The sequence below is a fragment of the Saccostrea echinata genome, unplaced genomic scaffold (assembly GCF_033153115.1).
Source record: "Saccostrea echinata isolate AGI-Se365-2 ecotype Australia unplaced genomic scaffold, CSIRO_AGI_Sech_v1 ptg000033l, whole genome shotgun sequence".
Lineage (NCBI taxonomy): Eukaryota > Metazoa > Mollusca > Bivalvia > Ostreida > Ostreidae > Saccostrea > Saccostrea echinata.
The window spans coordinates 6,543,783-6,561,236 of NW_026889782.1; the positions used below are offsets into that span (position 1 = coordinate 6,543,783).

The following is a 17,454-nucleotide window of genomic DNA, read 5'->3' on the forward strand; positions in this document are numbered from 1 at the left end:
TTGCCGTAGATAGTTTTCAGTAGGCCCGAATTATCAAGAGTTATTTCCCGTTGGCCGCCATATTGGAGGTCAACGTGCTAAAATTCCTTTATTAATCAACCAACTTTAACTTTTTATACTGGCCATTGTGGGGTAGGAAGCGTTGTTTTTCTGAAAAATATACATATGTTAAAGCCTCCTTCATTTCATAGTTTTATTCCATAAAGATTTTCCCTCAAATTTTTCTGCTACACCCTCTTAAATTTGGTAAAACCAGAGACATATCTATTATATGTCTCTGGTAAAACAAAGAGGAAAAATTACCAGGTTGACCACCAAGATGGCGGCCAAGGGAAATAACTCGGAGAGAAAATACGTCGTATGAAAACTATCTATTGCGGATAGGCAAGGAGGGAGTCGCCCCCTTTCAATAGAAGGGGGGGGGGGTTCGGAGGACCACTTTCTGCGATCTTGGAGACATCTATCATTGTCATGTTTCCAGTGAATATAATTATAGATCTTTTAAACATATTTTTATGATACAGAAATTAAAATCTTCATGACCACTTTTAATAAATTTGAGAAATTTCAAAATCCTTTCACAGTGCTTGGAAATCATGGAAACTTCTATACTGAATAATATAATTTTTAAAATGCGTTATGTTTGACTCCCTACTAACACAAACATATTAGTAGACTCCTGTTGATGTCATTTTTAATAGTCTGATATCGACTTTAAGGTAACATTTCAATTTTAGATTTAACCAGCTATAAATTAAAAATCAAAAGTTTTGTATACTGTAAAAATAATATATAAAATAGGCATAAAAGTGTGGATTGCTAAAAATACTTATATTGCATTTGATGAAGAAATATTCTGGTGACTGGTAAATAAAAAAGATTTATGATCAACTTTCCTCCATTTTTCAACCAAATACATGTATAAATAGTAGCCTTTTTGCCTACATGGAACGTACAACATTGGGAAAGCGAACGCGATTTTTCTTTATCACTACTTTCAAGATTTCCTGTGTACACTGAAAAGGCATACCTGAACTAAGTAACTTTAATACGTACTCCTTTCTAAAGACTACACGATTTTTTTTTTTAAGTCCTAAAGATGTATAGAGGGTCCATTGTTTTGTTAAAATAATTAAATCTTTATTATTATTAAATACTTTTATATCTTTTTTTCTCTATGGCCATTACATCATATATTGAAACTTGAGTATTGATTGGTTATGTATCTTGCAAGACACGAGCGGTTTCCTTATAAATAATTATCGAATATATAATAATTTTGCCCATGCATCGCAAGATTGACACTGAATGTTGATAACCGAACATTTGTCTACCGTTGTAATAAAATAAACAACATAGAAATAGGACCCTGGGGACGTGTCTCTCCCTCCCCCTCCCCCTAAATTCCCCTCATATTTCTTACCAATATGATTTTCTGTATAAAACATAGCAACTTTATGCTTTTGTCCTTTCAAAAATAACGTCTAGTAACCGTGATAACTTTTTTTTTTTTTTTTTTTTTTTTTTTGGGGGGGGGGGGGGACTTTACTGTGAGAATTTTTTATATAATCATTTCCTACGGGCACGAACAAAGAGAAATCACTATCTTTATTAAGCATGTATATTTCAGCCATCCGTACTTGGTTTCAAAAACTTGGTTACTGGTCACTTTCTAACACCTTGTTACAAACTATATATCCACTTTGAAACCCGTATTTCTAATTATTATTAATAGCTAGTCACTTGTTTTATTGCACATTAACTTAACCTTCAAACTCGTATAGGTCACTGGTCACTTTCTAATACCTTGTCACAAACTACATTGTATATCCACTTTGAAACCCGTATTACTAATTATTATTAATCGCTAGTCACTTGTTTTATTGCACACTAACTTAATTGATTTCGATGAATGGTGTTGCCATGGTTTCTAAAATTAAAATTTTCTGTGAAATACATTCAAAATGCTACTCCTCATACAGCTTTGGTTTGATTTCAATATTACTTGGCACACAAGTAGACTACACTAAGATACATAATACTGTATATCGGTTTTTGATTTCGATGAACGGTGATGTCATGGTTACTAAAGATAGAAATTTCTGTGATATACTTTCAAAACTCTACTCCTCCTACAGTTTTAGTCAGATTTCAATATAAATTGGCACACAAGTAGATTACACTGAGGTACATAATTCTGTATATCCTTTTTTTTGATTTCGGTGAAGTGTTGCCATGGTTACAAAAAAGCTGAAATTTCTTTGACATACTTTCAAAACATGACTTGTCACCCGCGTGGCGCAGTGGTAGAACGTTTGCTTTATTAGATTCATACAGGCTCGTATCTATGATTAGGGATATTGCAAATCATAGGCTTTTTAAACTGCCACGTTTTACAGAAGAAAAACACCGCTCAAACAACCTATTTGTTCCTTATACTTCAATTTGCCAACATAGGAATTGACCGTTTAATGTGAAGAATATTCTTAATCACAAAAGGGTCCAGTCTTGCATTCCAGCATATTTCAAGATTAAATCCTCACCTTGTATTTCTTAAAAATACACATCGACTATAGCTTTCAATTTTTTTAATCAACAACAAAAATAAAGTGCCTAGATATCGAACATCTGAAACATAATCTTCCAAATTGTTCATGTTCCTCACCCTACAACTATAGTCCTTCTGGACACGTCATTACTGGTGACGTAAATATAGCTAATAAGGAGGACCTTAAATCACTTACTTTAAAAGGGTCTAAATTTAGGGCAACCATGAACAAGAAGGCATCGACACTTTGTCAAAATAGATTAAGAGCATTAGATGGATATTGAAATCTCGCATTAAGCGATTGAAGGGCAATATGAAAACCCATACATCCTTCTGTCTTCAATAATTCCGAGTCGCCAACGTGGCGCAGTGGTTAGAGCGTTCGCTCTAAAGTCGCGGAGTAAGGAGTCTATCCTTACGTCGCCGGTTCGAATCCCACTGTGGAACGTGCAGAAAGGTCCTTCGGGTAAGACTGTATAAACCAAGGTCCCGTGTCGCAGTATGTGCTAGCACGAAAAAAGATCTCTCACTGCTCAATGGCCCTAAGTGCCGAGTATGGTCAAAATTTGCAGTTCATCACTAGCAAGTGGTGGCTTCTCCATATGAGTGGAAAATTCTCGAGAGGGACGGTAAACGGTTTACAATAAACAAACAAACAATAGATCAGATGTGAAAAATGAAATATAAAGGATAATGAGTGAAATTAAAAACTGATATTTAGGATTACATATGTTAATACATTCCTTCCCCTACAGTTTAAATTCTATGTCATCAAGACTTGGTACAGTACAGAAGTAGACTTCACGAAGATAAGTATTTCCATATATTAAACAATCGATGTTGTCATGTGTCAATATAAATTGAAATTTCTGTGAAATACCTTCAACACATTATTCCTCCTACAGTTTCCGCCATATTTCAGTAAGTCTTTGTACACAAGTAGACTATACTAAGATAATTTTTTAAAATTAATTTTAAGTATATACTAGTATAATGACGGTCTCGTCAGACTTCTGGTAAAAAAAATGTACGACGGGTAATAATATAGTTTCAGTGAATATCCCTAATATATTTCATATACAATTTAAACAGTGTTTTTAAGGTATTTCCACCCTCACGAATTAATGGGTTCAAAATCGAAAAACTGCATTTTATTTTCACTGAATATAGTTTGAATTAATAAATAATCATCAAAAAATGTATAGATTATTATTTTTTAAGACGTAAGACATACTTAAACAAGAAGTATGTCAGCATAAAAAAAATGTACATTTTAGTACACAGTATAATAAAAAAAATATTTTAAAAAAACTGGTCCAAATACATAATTCTGATGCTGAGAGTTCCAAAATAATTGTAATTTATAAACATGTTTGAATTACGAATATCAGGGAAACCATTTTACATTAGAAGTACAATATAGAAAATACCTGAATGAAGATACATCAGCAGGAGTTAATGCCCTTAGCAACATTTTTAAGGATTAAATAATTTATTGAATAAGGAAAATATTTTATTTTTTAACTCGTTTACTTTAAAATATTTTTCATTACACCCATTGAAAAACATTCTTTTCAAAGATTTTTCTATTGGGTATGAATATAAATACCAGTTTTTGCTAAAATCTTTGACATCACAGGAGGGTGGAACTTCCTTAATTGGTAAAGGTTCATCTAATGGCAAACCGAAAAATTTTAACAGAAATTCATTTATGTTTTCAACATGGCAATTTCTGCGATTGTTACCCCTTGGGTTACAACTGATATGTATAGCAAATGGATAAAATTGCATAAATTGATCGGAACTAAAAGATTGCATTTTATTCCTTTTGCTAAGGACAAAATCTATCTTACCTTATCACGTATAATAAAAAAAATATAGACTTACAAAACGCAGATATTTCATACAGGAGACAGATGAAGACGTAGGAATATATTGCCACCGTCTTCATGTTCACTCGAGTCAATACAAAATACAGTAAAGAAAAAATCGGTTAAATCCTGATTTAAAAAGAACGAAGTGTTGGATTCTAAGAATTACGTTAAAGAATTACTTTAAATGATGATTCCACGAGTTGCGTTAAAGAATGTCCAGACCTGCCTACATTTTTTATTGCGAGGGTGTAATTTTAATACTCATTTTGGTGGAATTTCAGAGGTAAAGGCGTAATCCTTTATGTTTCCTTTGTTTGATGTTTTGCAATGTAACTATATTGTCTAAATAAACCTATTATTATACATCATTGAACAAAGCAAGCATTAATGTTTCTTTTTCATATCATTTTTTGACACAAAGTCCATATGTTGTAAAACTGGTATCTATATGCAGTCAAATCAAACTTATTTAAGCTTATATGCTTTACTGAACGTTTGGTAATTTCTAGCAAATCACATAATTCAGAGTTACATTTCAATCTTAACACAAATTGTACATTATCGCCACAGGCACGTGTTTCGTATACGGGGCACCCCTACTTATTTTAACCACAAGGTACCTAACTCAATTCCAGGCACCCCCGCTTCAAGCTCGTATTTTGTTTATATAACAATCATTAACCTACTTTAAAATGACATTGTTCGCTTCGAAAGACTTTTTTCTTGTCAAATTAACCTCGGAAAGGAATACTCGTAAGTCTCTGGATTTATCCTACATTTTTAACCGAACCGGAAGTCAATGTATCCGATTCAAAGTCTTATTTTGTATCGAGATAATTTTCGAGGAAGAAATGAGTGGTTTACAATAAAGAGGCTCGACCAGAGTCATCCGAAACGATTAAATTGACAAGAAAAAAGTCGTTCGAAGCAAACAATGTCATTTTAAAGTAGGTTAATGATTGATATATAAACAAGATACGAGCTTGAAGCGGGGGTGCCTGAAATTGAATTAGGTACCTTAAAAATAAGTAGGGGTGCCCCGTATACGAAACAAGTGCCTGTGATTATCGCGCTATGTCGTTTTTGGTTTCGTTACATTTACTTGTCTCTATGTTGTTCTTAACAATGTAAGAATAAACTGAATTGAAAATTGACTAACCTTACGATTTGGACATTTTAAGGCTTAGTTCAGTTTAACAAATTATTTTCTTCTTGTGAATTAAAAAATATTTATGTATAAAACATATTCTTTCCTGTTGCACAATATTTTCCCCTAAATCCGTGATTATTAATCAATCTACAGTTGCTTTTCAAATTCAAGAAAGCTGCTGGAGTGTTTTATTTCATTTCTCTTTTTTTGAGATCGGTTGAAGACTACTATGGAAGCATGCTGATGAAAATAATAAGGTATTCATGGCATAAAAAGACCTAATGTAAATAACGTCCGTTCAAATGCTAACAAACTATCTATTAACGATGAAGGATATACAAAGGTAACTGTTTATTACACTCATACCCCATTCTTAACAGTCATGGAAGCTCGGTCGGTAGAGAGAGCACTCGCTCCGTGGTTGGAAGGTTGTGGTTTGACCTAAGTCGATCACTGTCAATGAAAAAAAAACAGCTGTTCCTATGTCACGCGCAGTTTTAAGTGAATGTTGCGGGTCTTTCGAATGAGACCTTCAAATCCGAGCCCCCTGTCCGGTAGGCGTTGGCACGATAGAGATTACTCACTGCTCAATTTTCCAACCGTTCACGGTAGCTCAGTCGGTAGAGCGCTCGCTCCGTGATCGGGAGGTCGTGAGTTCGAATCTCGGCCGCGACAGACCTAAGTCGATAAAAAATAGGTAGCAACTGTTCCTTCGCCATGCGCTCGGCACTTTGAAGTGAAAGTTGCGGGTCCTTCGGATGAGACCTTAAAAACCGAGGCCCCGTGTCACGGCAGGCGTTGGCTCGATAAAGATCCCTCACTGCTCAATGGCCCTGAGTGCCGAGTAAAGGTCAAAATTTGAAGCCCTTCACCGGTTTATGGTGACGTCTCTATATGAGTGAAAAATTCTCGAATTGGACGTAAAACAATATACAATCAATCAATCAATTTTCCAAAGTATCGAGTAGAGTTCTAGTTTGAAGCCCTTCATAGGTTAATGAAAGTATGTCTATACGAGTGAGAAATTCTCGAATTAAGTGTAAAACAACATAAATCAATCAAATCCATTCTCATATCATAAGCAACAGAAAGAACTTGAAACAATTTATTGTTCTGAAAACCTAACTCTGAAAAATTATAAGAACATTTTGAGATCTCTTAAAATTGTTTATATTTTATTAACATCTAACCGTTTATAGTTTAATATGGTTTTCTTTATTTTTGTAATTATTCTTTTAAGCTAAAATGCCTTTCTATAACGGGAGAAAAGAAAAGAATGAATATGTTTTGCTATACAAAAGGATTCTCAATAAATTCTAAACCAAAGGGGATGTTATCTAAAACCTTCATTATCCACAAAGCGTTTTTGTGTACGTGGGATTTAAATCTATTAAGCTAATTACCCGGTTGGATGGTTTTAAGCTCTTTAAAAAAAATCCAGCCCTTTGATACTCCTACAGCTACATGTTTGTTAATTTATGTTGCAATTAAAGATCTGAAGGCAATAGTTTTCAATCCAAAACCTATCGGTGTTTTAACAGACAAAATGCTATTTTGGTCAAGTTTGGAGATTAATTTTAAAGTTGCAAAAATAAGATTAGATATAGATAATATAAGGTGAATCATTTGTCCTTTCTGACATATTTCATTTTGTCAAATAAAATCTGCAACATGTTGAGAACTTGTCCATTGTGAACCCCTTTTAGTTAAATGCATATCATTTTATATGGATAGGACTCACTTTGCTACTCGTTTGTATCTAAATAGTTATTTTCCAAACGGTTTTTATATTCTTGATGAGTTCATTGATTTTATAAAGTTTCGAAATGAAGGTGGTCGCAAGTGGTCTCTGATGGTACATTCTCATACAGAAAATAAATTTGCTTTCAATTCATCTTTTTCAACTTTGTGGATAACGTTTCCTTTTTGTCAAGTCAATATGAAGCGAGACGTGTTTCTTAAATACAAACGCCCCGAGAGTGGCTTATTCCATTGAAAATCAATAAATCGCAGGGGTTTCAATGAAATAAATTACAAAATAAGAAATAACTGTCAAAGTGGGTATTGCCGGTCTGCTGCATATGTGGCTGGTCAGTTTTCCGTATACCTAGCAGAAACATGCCACATACGCCATATATTAATATAAATTTTTGAATGTGCCTTGGTTATAATTATGATATTGCATTAAACGTCAATCAAAAAATCAGTGTCTTCTCAATAATTTGAACTATAATTTGTTAATAAACATGAATCATACGCCGTACTTACTGAACAGTGATACATTCATAAATACCTAGGGTTTTTTTTTATAAGATTTAGTACAGTAACGATTAAAATTTGATGTCTAATAAATAAAAATTCATAATGAAATGCTCTTCCTGTAGGGTATGCAAAAAATAATTAACATCAATTATTATACCTCTATTTAGAATACTCAAATTTGTTTAGCTTGTTAGAAGGCTTTTATACTCAATAATGACTCCAAAAAGTACTGTTCACAGCAATAATGACCTAGGAATCATTGCACGCGGAAGATAATGACCCGGTCATTATAAATAATGACCGCTTAATTTTTGAAGATTGTTAGTCCTAACCAATTCAGTAAAAAGACACTCTGTTAAAGTAAAATTTATGATGGTGACGGTATGGAAATAAAGCCTGACGAGTTTTTCCCCTTAGCTCGTTATGTAGTACTACGTCAGCAATTCTTGTGCACATTTTATACGTTACACGTCATCTGGAGCCAGTTCATTAATAAGTGTAGCAAACAAGAAACAAATGAAAAAAAAATTCAGAGAGTAACCTGACGTGTTTTCTGCTTATGGTGACGGAGTTTGGGTAGGATATTTAATGACCATTCTGGTCAGAAAAACATTCTGGTTTTTGTGACTTCTTGAAGATGTAAAAATGTTATTTTTCAGATCTGATCTTGTTTGTTCATTTTTCCCCCTTTCTTTCTTTTAAAAAAGTGAAATATGATAGTGTACATAACTAACCGATACCACTATTTTTGTTCCTGGTTTTACTCTTAAAATACACGAAAACCCAGGAGCTTCCGGGGCCTTCGGCCCCTGGGTCCCCACCAGGGCTTCGCCCTGGACCCACGGGGGGGGGGGGGGGCCTTAAGGCGGCTCCCAGACCCCTGCCTGAACGAAATTATCCACCCCCCCATCGCAAATACTGTATCCGCCCATCGTACATGATGTATAACAATGTACAACAGATATCAAAATTAAGTTGTTTTATACAACTGATTAATCTTTTTGAGTTATAAACATTTATTAAAGCACCAACAATAATTATTTTTTCAAATGGAATATTTGTATCTCATTGTTAATAATTTTCTGTTATCTCATTCTTGTTTAAAGTCAGAAGGGGAAGTGTGAATGTGTGAGAGAATGTGAGCAAAAATTTCAGCATGTTACATGATAAGTCTCTTTTTCAAATTAAAAAAAAAAGTTGTTTTATACCATATAAGGAGAAAACGCCATTTTTTTATGTGCAATAATTAAGCCTGAATAATTTAACTGCATTGTCAGTAGAAACTGAAATTAAGATACTTCTTGGAATAGTTCTCTTAGCAGTTAAAAAAAAGCAATTGTGAGGTATTTCATCTAGTATACTTATATGGCTTTATTTTATTTCTCAGTATTAATTATTCGTTTTTTAATGTTTTTGTCAACTTTCATATCAACTAAATAATATAAAAGTCATTATTTAATTCAAATTATTAATTTTCAATATATAATAATATATTCATTTCAAGTCCTTTTGGGTTTCTTTTTGGGTCCTTTGGGGTACTCTTGGGTTCTTTTGGGTAAATCGTCACTCCCATAATTTAGGCATTACAACGGCCTCTGGTGCTCATGCTACAGAACGCAGAAGTGTGTTCAGAATGGATCAAAATATAAGTGTACCAGGTGATAAATTCGCTTATTTTTCATCATTCTATCTCCATATAATTGTAGATTCTAAATGAAATTTGCTGAAATACATTCTGGATCTGATAAAATCAAGCTATACGTAGATCTACAGCCTACCTCAGACAGCGATCTGTAACTCAAGGGAAATAATCTAACCTGACAGCAAAGATGAATTTTCAGTTAGTACACAGGGGCTTGCTCCAGGCGTGTAATAATTATTTATTTAAAAAACTACTAAAAAATACTATAACCGTATATGATTTTTTAAAAATAAATAATTATTACACGCCGGGAGCAAGCCCCTGTGGTTATTATGGTTAACTCCTATCTATAACCCGTTTCATTGTACTAGTATAGCATTACATAGAACATCAAAAATGTCGTGCATTTGAAATAAACATATTTACTGTATGCTATATGATATTATTCATAAGCAGATGTTGCCCAGGGTTGGGGTCAATTACTTTGAAATGTAATTAAATACTTTCAAATACATTGATAATTTTGTCAATTATTTGCAATTATAATTACATTGGGTTTTTTTTCAAATGTAATTAATTTATCTCAATTACGGTTGTATGTTCGTTCGCCCTTGACGCCGTTCGCCCAGAGTCCGATCGCCCTCAAACTTGTTCGCACAGAGTCCGTTCGCCCTATTTATATTGCAGAAAGTTGAATAATGAACAAATGGATTTTTTTTCAATAAATTATATGTACATTGGTACATAAACTGCACATAGACAACAGACGTATGCGCATGTTCACACTAAATACCTGTCCTTTCAAATTTTCATTTTCCTTCTTCTTATAAATATATCATTTTTAGATCAAAGGTTTAGATTTTACTTATCAATTATCAATCTTCAAAGGTAAAACCTTGTTCATCCGCTGCTCAGCTCCATAATGGGCCTATTAACATCTCAGCCCTTTAATTGTTTTCGAAACATAACGCAGATTGTATAAAAAAAAACAAAAACAAAAAACAAAAAAAACAAAAAACACGGATATGAACCTCCAAAATTACAGTGACATTATTAAGTATAATCAAACCAATTAAGCATGTAAAAAGCATAACTATCAAATTTGAATTATTTAATTAAGATTAAATTAAGAAAAAAATACTGTAGCAACATTTGAAAAAAAATACACTGCGAACGAGATATAGTGCAAAAAAGAATTATGGCGAACGGACCCTGCGCGAACGGACTCATGCGAACAGGTAGATAGGGCGAACGGACCCGATACCCTCAATTACTTTGACAAATGTAATTAAATATATTTCAATTACTTTAGTTTTATTTCAAACAATCTTGACAATAACTTTATTCTCTGATCTCTTAAAACTTCTTACAGTTGTAGAGAACAATAATTTAGACAAATACAGATGACAATGCACATTGCGCAGGGAAAAAAAAATTTAACCAGGAGAGCGAACTCTCGAGATAATCTGTTGTATAAATTTACAGACTTTAATCAACTGTTTCTTTTTTGTGATTTTAAACAGATTTCTCAAATTTATAAACATTCGGGTTCACAGTATAATAATTAGATAAATATAATGACCTTGCTTGTTTTAACATTTCATCAGTACAGTTGAATAAATAATGAAACTCACCACCAATTTCCTTACAGTTACATAGATTACAGAGTCTTGATTCTCTAGGAATACCGTGCCATCTCCCTGTTCTAATAGGGAGCCTAGCGTTACCAGTTCTAAATTTACAAAAAAGGTTTTAAAGAACATATACAAGTATATACAGGCATTATGTACTGAAATGTTTCTACAGTTTTGAGATCATTTAATCATCATTAGATTTTCACACACAGACGTCAGTATCACTCTAAGAACATCTTTCAGGTCTGAAGATTTTTAAATTCATCCAGTACCCTTGAATTAGAATCATCAAATTTGGCCAATTTATGCATCTTAGGTAGAAGATATGTCGCAACCTATTTCCAGGTCAATGTGACCTTTAATTTAAGTGAAATTTAAATGTTTACAGCATGAACTTAATCATACTTATCAAAATATTCTCATATTCTATTTTTTTTCTTCAGATTTCAAGTTATTTGAATGAGTTTGAAACAAGTATTCTTCAACATGTAACAGAAGATGAGGAGGTGAAACTTTTTGCCAATGTAATTGATTTTAAAGCTGGAAGATGCTTTATAAAAACAAAATTTCATGATGTTTTCATCAAAGTGATTTATCGTTTTTACAAGAAGTGTAGGAAACTTTGGAATTGTGTTACATGAATACAGGGATTAGGAAAAACTTAGTTTTGTATTATGTTTTAGACTGCAGGAGTAAAAAAAGACAACAGAATTCATTATGTAGATATTAATGAAACTGACGAAAGGGATAAGAATTTAGAAAATTTCTCTTCCTTCTCAAAGAATTTTCAAGCTGAAGATTGTCTTGTCATAGATCATATGACATTATTTAACTCCCACTATACGGACAAAATCAAAAGCATCCTTGAGGCTAAGGACATCAGATTTATTTTGATCCAGACGGGATTTTCTGCCAGTCTACATAAAGGTGAAATTGACTGCGGAAAAGAATTACAACTAGATGAAGAATATTTTTTGGATCTCTGGAGTGGGTCTATAAAAGCATTGGACTGCAAGGATGAAGGCCTTGCACAGAAAGGAAAAGATGAATATGATATGTTTTCAAAACACTTCATAATTACTCCTAGATTACTTCATACTGTCTTAGAGTACATGTATGCTTTTGGAAAAACAGTTGAGCAAGCATGGGTACAATATACAAAAGAAGTCCAAGGGGAAATTGCTAATTTTAAGGGAAGTTGAAACAATGCAGTGTATGACAAATTTATACTTCATACGACTATTTTACTTCGACATATTCCTGATGAGGGAGAATACATCTTTAATTCTTTACCACAACACAATTGAGACAAATCATAATAGCTATCAGTATCTTTCATATGGACCTTCACAGGGTTACACAAGAGGATTTGGAAAATAATTCTAGAATTATTGAACTGGGTATACAGGAAGGAGATATAGTTGTAATGGTACAACATCTTCAACCATATTTAGCACGTGAATGGCGAGAAAGATTGCCTTATAGTCTTGAAAAGGTCTTACAAAGTGCTGGTAGTGATGAAATTTTTACTATTATGTTCCAAAATGGTGGGACCAGAAAGGAGTTTGAAAAATTATTGGTTTATGCCCAAGAGGTCAAAGGTATTGTTTTGCTGCCATTCATATACCATACAACGGAAACGTCATATCAGCCCTGTGAAACTCTGTTTTACGTTTCACAAACAAAATCTGATGATTGTCTTCTTCTCAGGATTCCTTCTAAAAGATTTTTCCATCCAGATAAACAGAGCATAGATGACTTTGTACAAAATGTTCCTACAAATCTGAAGGGCCATGAAAAAAATGTTTGTATGGTAGCTTTGTATATCAGAAAACTGATATCTTCAATTGACAGGTTTGTTGTGTACCCAGAGATCCAAAATTTTTTGGAAATTGATTACCTTGTATTTGTTACTGTTAAAGATGAAACGGAGGCATGCACCCCTGCTAAGATGTCACGACATAGCAAAAGCTCTGTTCTTTATCTCATCCAAGTTGCTACTGGGGCTACTCGCAGAGGAGATACGATTGGTCGATCTTTAGATGTTGTAAAAAAAGGTGTTTTCAGATATGACTGTTACTATTCATGTTGTTATAATTATTGCAAGTGATGCACTTCCATATCCATTAGCACAGTGTAGCTTTGAGAATATCACTATCTTGAACTTGTATGAGGAAACTTCAAGTTGTCTTCAAGAACTCTTGCAGTCTAATAGTCTCTTGCATAACTTTTATTTGCAGTTTACCAGAAAGTCTAGAATGTAGAAGGAAGAAATATTAAAATTGATTTAAGGAATTTGTTATTACTAAGCTGCACTATATGTTTATATCATACATAATCGTTCATATGCTGGTAATTTTATTGAACATGTTGATTGTAGCTTGGATATAGAATATTAAGCATCATGACCTGGACATGTATTATGGGACTCTTGGTAGAAAAGCTTTTGCATCATGTTCATGAAATAACTTGATACATAATGTACAATTCATTAAGGTACATATTGTCGAACTATTTTAAATCTTTAGTTGGGTTAAATTTCTTTGGTTACTTTTAGTTATTTATACCAAGGGATCATTTGCACCCAAAGCCAATATTTAAAAATGTAAAAAAAAAAAAAAACAAAACAAACAAACAAACAAAAAAAACACCTATTTTTTCATCAGGTATTTTATCGTGCATGATAACAATATTACCGGTAAAAATTTTTTAATATACAAGTAATACAATAGATTGGACATTCTGAAATGGATTTTAATCAAGGAAAATTTTTGACTTACTTATATGGAAGCTTCTCTAGATAGTGTAGATTCTAAATTAATTAAAGCATGCCCCCCCCCCCCCGGGGTAGGGTGGGGCCACAATTTGTAATCAAAGTTTTACATTGAAATATGTAGGAACAATCTGTAAAAATCTTCTTCACAAGAAGCACAGGGCCAGGAAAGCTAAAACTTATATGAGAATATCCTTGGATAGTGACCGTTCACGGTAGCTCAGTCGGTAGAGCGCTCGCTCCGAGATCGGGAGGTCGTGAGTTCGAATCTCGGCCGCGACTGACCTAAGTCGATAAAAAATGGGTAGCAACTGTTCCTTCGCCATGCACTCGGCACTTTGAAGTGAAAGTTGCGGGTCCTTCGGATGAGACCTGAAAAACCGAGGCCCCGTGTCACGGCAGGCGTTGGCACGATAAAGATCCCTCACTGCTCAATGGCCCTGAGTTCCGAGTAAAGGACAAAATTTGAAGCCCTTCACCGGTATATGGTGACGTCCCTATATGAGTGAAAAATTCTCGAATGGGACGTAAAACAACATACAATCAATCAATCCTTGGATAGTGTATATTTCAAATTGTTCAAATCATGGCCCCAGGGGGTAGGGTAAGTTTTGCATTGAAATATATAGGAATAATCTTTAATTTTTTTCTTCTCAAGAACCACTGGATAAGAAAGACTGAAACTTACGTAAAAGCATCCTGGGGTAGTGTAGATTCTAAATTGTTCAAATCATGGCCCCCGGGGGTAGGGTGGAGCTACAAAAGGGAATCAAAGTTTTACATTGAAATATACACTGATATATAGGAAAAATCCTTATAAATCTTCTTCCCAAGAACCACTGGGCCAGAAAAGCTGAAACTTATGTGAAAGCATTCTGGGGTAGTGTAGATTCTAAATTATTCAATTCTTGGCCCCTGGGGGGTAGGGTGGGCCCACAATAGGGAATCAAGGTTATAATTGAAATATATAGGAAATTTTTTTTTTTAAATCTTCTTCTTAAGAACCACTGGGCCAGAAAAGTTGAATATTATATGAGAGCATCCTTAGGTTGTGTAGATTCTAAATTGTTCAATTCAATCCCCCCCCCCCCCGGGGGGGAAGGGTGGGGCCACAATAGGGAATCAAAGTTTAACGTAGAAATATATAGGAATAATCTTTAAAAAATCTTCTTCTCAAGAACCACTGTGCCAGAAAAGTTTTAACTTGTGTGGATTGGAAGCTTCTTAATGTAGTTTAGATTTTAAATCATGACCCCTGGGAGTAGGGTGGGGCCACAGTAAGTATCATCAGGGGGAAAATCTGGTAAAGAACAGCAGTGCCAAAGTTACTCAGGTGAACATTGTGGCCCATTGACCTCTTGTATTTTTAGCTCACCTGAGCTGAAAGCTCAAGTGAACTTTTCTGATCATCCGTTGTCTGGCGTCATTCCCTCCATCTGTAAATTTTTCACATTTTCAACTTCTCAAGAACCACTGGGCCAATTTTAATCAAAAGTCGATACAAAGCATCCATTGGTTAAAGGGATTCTAAATATTTAAAATGAAAGGCTAAATCTCCTCCCCAGGGGAGATTTTCATGAAAAGGCAAAAATAGGATTGGGTCATTAAAAATCTTCACAAGAACAACCAGGCCAGAAAAGCTGAAACTTGCATGGAAGCTTTATAAGGTAGTGTAGATTCTAAATTGTTCAACCCCCCTCCCCCCCCCCCCCCAATTGACATATGTAGAAAAAAACTTTACAAATCTTCTTCACAAGAAATATTGGTCCAGAAAAGTTGAATCTTATATGGAAGCTTTTCCTAATGTAGTGTAGATTCTAAATTGTCCAGATCACTTCCCTGGGTTAGGATTGGGCCACAACTTTAGCGGACCAAAGTTTTACATTTAAATATAAAGGACAATTCTGGAAAAATCTAAAGAACCATTTGGCCAGAAAAGCTGAAACTTATTTGGAAGTTTGCTAAGGTAAAGTAGATTCTAAACTGTACAGATAATTACCCCTTGGGTAGGATTGGGCCACAATAGGGGATCAAAGTTTAGATTAAAATATAAAGGAAAAATCTGGAAAAAATCTCAAGAACCATTTGGCCAAAAAGACTGAAATTTATTTGACAGCTAGCTGAGGTAGTGTAGATTCTAAATTGTTCAGATTATGGTCCCAGGGAGGTAGGGTGGGGCCACAATAGGGATTTTATTGGGAAAAATCTTTAAAACTCTTATTCTCAAGAAAAGCAAAGCCATGTTGAATCATATGACATTTGATATTTTTCATTAATACACAACAAAATTTCTACTTTTCTTAAGGAGGGATTCTTCTCGTGTTTATCATATTTAAAAATTAATGAAATTTTGACAGATTGAAGAAGACAATATCATTAAGTGATGACATTATATTTGACCGTTTAATTAAAAGGTCAAGGTCATGTCCAGATCATTATCTTTTCCGTGTCATTAAGAATAAAAAACTATTGTTGCCAATCATGTAATGCTTATATTATTTTAAAAGATTTAATCCTCTTCTTTTTGCATAAAAAGCTGATACAACAAAAGGTCTACCAAATGATCATATCAAATAGAGATAAACAGTTAAGAGCCATTCTCTGTAATGACTTCAACTTTTATATAGGAGCTGTGGCACGCATAGTCTCAGAATTTCGCCAAACTCTCTATGATAAAAGTCTTTGATACCGTAAACTCAAATCAAGCAAAAATTGGTTGCTACGTGTCATGGTTACCATAGCAACATATCCTAACATTTGAAAAATGGCATTTTTTTAACATGTTCAGAGTCCCACAGTTAAGGTTTGCAGCAACGCAAACAAGTGGCAATGACTGTTTCTGAAAGTTGAAGGCCTGATGTCTTAAATGCGTGATAAACCTGTTTGGTAAATCAACTATTACATACGTTACTATGGAAACAAAGTATTCAAAAGTAATAATTTTGTTCATTTAATTTTATAAAGTCATACACTTAAGAATAAAAACAATTATAGGTTGAAATGAAAGCATATAATAGACAAGAGATTCTTGTAACATATACCAAGGACGAAATATGATATTTTTTATAGTTTGACAATGGTTGCCATGGTTTTAATACCAAGAAGGGATTTCAAATTTACTCTTTTAGTGTTTTAATCTTATCCTGTTTTTTTTAAAAAGCATATATCTATATAACTGATGATCAATTTTTAAAGGCGTTGGTGTGACCCTAATTTTCACATTTCAAAAAATTCATATTCAATTCTTTAAATAGAGCGTTGCTATGGAAATTAGCTGAAAAATTTTGCTTAAATATCTGAAAAATATTCTGTTTCCTTGGATACGTACCCTTGTATGTAGATTCCCAAAACTTTTATGATTGATATATATGAACAATGAACCTGACTTTAAATTTTGACTACCATCCAATCTCTAACTGGATGCAAAAAGCTGACACATAGGGTTTAATATTGGTATAAAATGAAAAAAATCGAACATTTTCCCTTCTTGGTAACCATAGCAACAGTGTTGTATTTTTCAACAAACTTTATCAATATATGATATTCAACTTTAGTTCTACCAGATAAGTAC

The 17,454-nt window shown here is 33.7% G+C and overlaps 1 pseudogene; it reads left to right on the forward strand.

The window, feature by feature from the left end:
- Positions 1–319: 319 nt before the first annotated feature.
- On the forward strand, positions 320–13,374 carry LOC133198065 (uncharacterized; annotated as a pseudogene).
- The last annotated feature ends 4,080 nt before the right edge of the window (positions 13,375–17,454 follow it).